Source organism: Belonocnema kinseyi, chromosome 8 (assembly GCF_010883055.1).
Source record: "Belonocnema kinseyi isolate 2016_QV_RU_SX_M_011 chromosome 8, B_treatae_v1, whole genome shotgun sequence".
Lineage (NCBI taxonomy): Eukaryota > Metazoa > Arthropoda > Insecta > Hymenoptera > Cynipidae > Belonocnema > Belonocnema kinseyi.
Window position 1 is genome coordinate 89,983,205 of NC_046664.1, and position 4,231 is coordinate 89,987,435.

The following is a 4,231-nucleotide window of genomic DNA, read 5'->3' on the forward strand; positions in this document are numbered from 1 at the left end:
CCCCCCCCCCCACCCTCGGTTCAAATACTATTATAACAATTCATGTCTAGTGTGTATAAATTCCTGAAAAATGTATTGTAATATAATTACAATTTGCAAGCGCGGCTTGACAGTTTGGGCAAGTTTACGGTAACTTGTGTATTTCTTTCAATAAATTTAATTTGCTTTTTTTCCAATGTCACTTTTCACAATTAAAACTAAAAGTACGTCTTCTGGTGTAAAGTGGTTCTAAGCAAGTTTGTAGATATAATTTAGGCACCAAATTTTATTTTAAAAAATATTATTGCCGCTTGTGTCCTTTTTACAAAAGTAAACTTTTTTATTTTTAATATATTTTTTTAACAAGAGCTAATAACAAATTTTTAGGGCTTGTTTGGTTGAGCAGCTTGTTTTTTCATTTTTTTCGTCTCTTATGTCGTTTTTCCAAAAATTTTATTATTTAATTTTCAATCTTATTTTCTACGTTTACAAGAAAATCAACTCGTCTGATTTGAAAATTATTAATAATAAATTTATAGATCGTTTTTGGGTGAAAAACTTTGGTTAATTAATTTTTTTCGTACCTTGTGCTGTTTTTTAAAGAATTTAATTTCTTTATTTTTAATTTTATTTTTTACAATTAAAATAAAAACTACAAGGTTTATCAAAATATTATGCCCGATTATTCATGAAAAATGTGTAGCTGTTTCTTGGATAAGCAACTTTTGTCTATTTATTTTTTTCATAGTTTCTGTCGTTTGTCCGAAATTTTTATTCTTAATTTTTAAATGTTTTTCACGAGTAAACCAAAAACTACGCATCATATCAAAAAGCGATTCTTAGCAAATTTGTAGATATTTTTTGGGTGCATAATTTTTGTCTGATTATTTCTTTTTATCTTGTATAGTTTGACCGAAAAAAGGATTTTTTTATTGTGAACATGCTATAACTTTGATAATTTTCTTTTTATCAAAAAAAATGATTAGGATGAGTTTTTTGAGTTTTCGAATATTATGAACATCCGTTCATAGAATTTTGGAAACTTGAAAAGAATTGTCTAAAAACTTTTGAAATTGTTCACAATTTTTGAATTTTATTCCAAAATAGCTGGTCAACAAACTCGATCTTTCCTTTTGGTCCCTGCAACTGTGTGCCAAATTGAAACTGAATCCGATTAGTCATTTGAAAGTTATGTGGCAAACAGCCGACAACAACAACGACGACAGACACCATCGTAGAAAAGGTTTTTTCGGATTCATGGGGTCTTGAAACGTGGAGATTTAATGAAATTTGCGATAATCAGTTTTCACACAAAACAATACCTTCGCAATATGATAAGAGTATTAAAAGCACAATTTTTTATACGTTAAACAGAAAAGAGAGAAAGCTCAGATTTAATTAGTTCACTGGAAGTACATGAATGTTGAAATTAAATATTTTTAATGTGCAATAATTTTATTTATTTTCAAAATCTAATAAAGATTTATTTCTCCGTTCTAATGATCTAATTATAAAAAACAGAACAAGCAAGCTTGAACGCGACCAGGGCGCGTGGCTGTTGGTTCTCGCACTGCGCGCATGATAATATATTTTTCTCGCGCTCAATGATGCATTCACCTCGCGCTACGCGCTTGGTCTTTCTATTTACCCCATATTTGTTTGCAATGCTTTTAAAATTAAAGGTCAAAGCATCGACGACTGTCATTTGGTGATTGTGAATTCTCTTTTGTTACAGCTTCTTCGGTTTTAACGAACACATTCTCATGACGCATCTCATGCTTCGCAATGGATTTCATCGAAAATGCGAACTTTTCTACATTATGCTCAACTCTATTATATCATATGTATATTGTATTTATTTCAATACCTCGGTCTGGGGCTGCTTATTCAGATACTGCGAAATAAAGTACAAATTTTATTTTTATGAGTACTTTAATATTTGTTTCTTATTTTGCATTACATTTTATTCTTAGCTACCCTGAAAAATGTATATCATTTCAATAGATTTATATTATTACCTGTCATAATATGCATTACTATTGGAACAAAAGTATTTTTATTGTCTTATTTTTATCAATAGAAAAATGCGCATTCTACAAAAATAAAAATTATCACAAACTTGTAGATATTTGTCGTTGAAACAACTTTTGTCTTTTAATTTTGTCCGTCTCTTGTGTTGTTTTTCCAAAAATTTATTTTTAGAATTTTTAATCTTATTTTTTACGATTGAAAGAAAATCTACTCGTTCTATCTAAAAATGATTAATAAAAAATGTATAGATCTTTTTTGGGTTAACAACTTTAGTCTTTTAATATAAGTTTATACTTTGTGTCTTTTTTCAAAACATTTAATTTTTAAATTTCAATGTTTTTTTTACGATTAAAATAAAAACTACGTATCCTATCAAAAATTATTCATGATAAATTGGAATGAGTTCTCCCTATTTATTGGAAGGGAAACTTTTGTCTCTTTACTGTTTTCAGAGCTTGTGTTGATTATCCAAAACTTTAATTTTTTCTTATTAATATTGTTCTTTACGACTAAAAACAAAAACTCCGCGTCCTATAAAAAAGTGATTCATGACAAATTTGTAGATCTGTTCAGGGCGCGCCATTTCAGTTAATATTTTTTTTTCTTATCTTGCATAGTTTGACCGCAAAATGTAATTTTCGATTTTTCATTATTTTTTCGTATGATCAAAATTTAAATTTTCAATTTTTCGACAAAATTCAAAAATTGGCATTATTTGACTTAAAATTTTCATTTTGGTTTGTTTTTTTGTATTCTGAAAATGTTATAATTCTGATAATTTTCTTTTTATCTAAAAAAGCCATAAGAATAAATTGTTCGAGTTTCCGAGTACTATAAATAGCCGTACATCGAATTTTTAAATCTTGCAAAAAATAGTATCAAATATTTTTAAGATGCGCTTAATTTTTTAATTTTCATAACAAATAGCTGGTTCTTGAACTCGTTCTTTCTTTTTAGGCCTTAAAAAAGTGTGCCAAAGCAAAATCCAATTTGATCAATCTTTCGAAAGTTATCGTGCCTATAATCGTGTATATAACACATAAGTTAAACATAAAATACAAATAGCCTACTGAGTTTCATACATTTTTTGTTAATACCTGACTTTAGTTACGTAGAGGAAAAAAAAGATAAACTTTAGTGTCAAAAATCCTTTGAATATGGATAATAGGGAATCCAAAGGGGCTAAATCTTATTCCGTGTGGTTCTTTGTTAGTGTTAACAATTCTGAAAGAAATTAGTAGAATCTACAATAGATCAAGGTTTCAGAGAAATATTTGTAATATTTCCCCAACTCTGGGTTTCCAAAGTTACCCGGCGCTATCCCAAGAGTTATTTGGCGAACATAAAGGGCTAACTCTCAGAAAAAGAGCTATCCATGCGAAGACCAATTGAAGACGCTCCAACTTCATGTCGATCAACTGAATGCGTGTGAGAGTGTCTAACCTATCGGACCTCTCTGTTCTTTCATATGTTCAGGGCCCTCCTTCATAAACGAAATAGACAAAAATTCTGAAATTTTCATAAAATCTCTGTATTGCGTCCTTCTACCGTGTCTCAGTTTTTGGAAAAAATTGTCGGAACCGTTTAGGCGTTATACTAAAATATGTTACATTTTCAATACCTTGGGATAGGCCTTACGTGCATACGATGCGATTTTAGATTTTACTTATCTCAACTTCGAAATGGTCAGCCCTTTTCTAACTAGACCAAACTTTAGATAACGCTCTAATAAATCTACAGTCCTAATTTTTAAAAAATCGCAGAAAACAATTTTATCCATATAATACCTTAATGTCAAATAAGTGGAGAAAGATGTTAGTAGTATCCATGCTGTAACCTTTAGAACCAACAGATGGCACTGCAGACTAATATTCTTTTCTTAAAAGCTCGCGGCACTTAAAAAAATCATGAATCTCTATAGCACTCTGTACTGGGCTAGCACCTTATTATGTTCAGCGAGTACGTCTTGGAACAGCCCCTGGAGGAACTTTGTTATTTTATTAAGAATAGCAACATTCAATTTTTACACTTTCTGAAAAAGCAGGACATGTAGGACAGATTGAACAATACAAAAAGTCAAAAAAGCGAATTTTAAAAATTACTTTGAGAAGCTCTAAACCAATTAAATTACATTTTTGAAGAAAAAATTTTTTGATGAATATTGAATTAAATTTGGGTCAATCTGTAAATTCATTTTCGGTTTTTGATGAAGCATAAGCTT

At 29.6% G+C, this 4,231-nt stretch overlaps 1 protein-coding gene across 1 annotated transcript in view; it reads right to left on the bottom strand.

Annotated features, from left to right (window-relative positions):
- The window catches only part of LOC117177810 (acyl-CoA Delta(11) desaturase), a 66,084-nt gene that overhangs the window by 16,096 nt on the left and 45,757 nt on the right, over window positions 1-4,231 (bottom strand). The window lies entirely within an intron of this gene.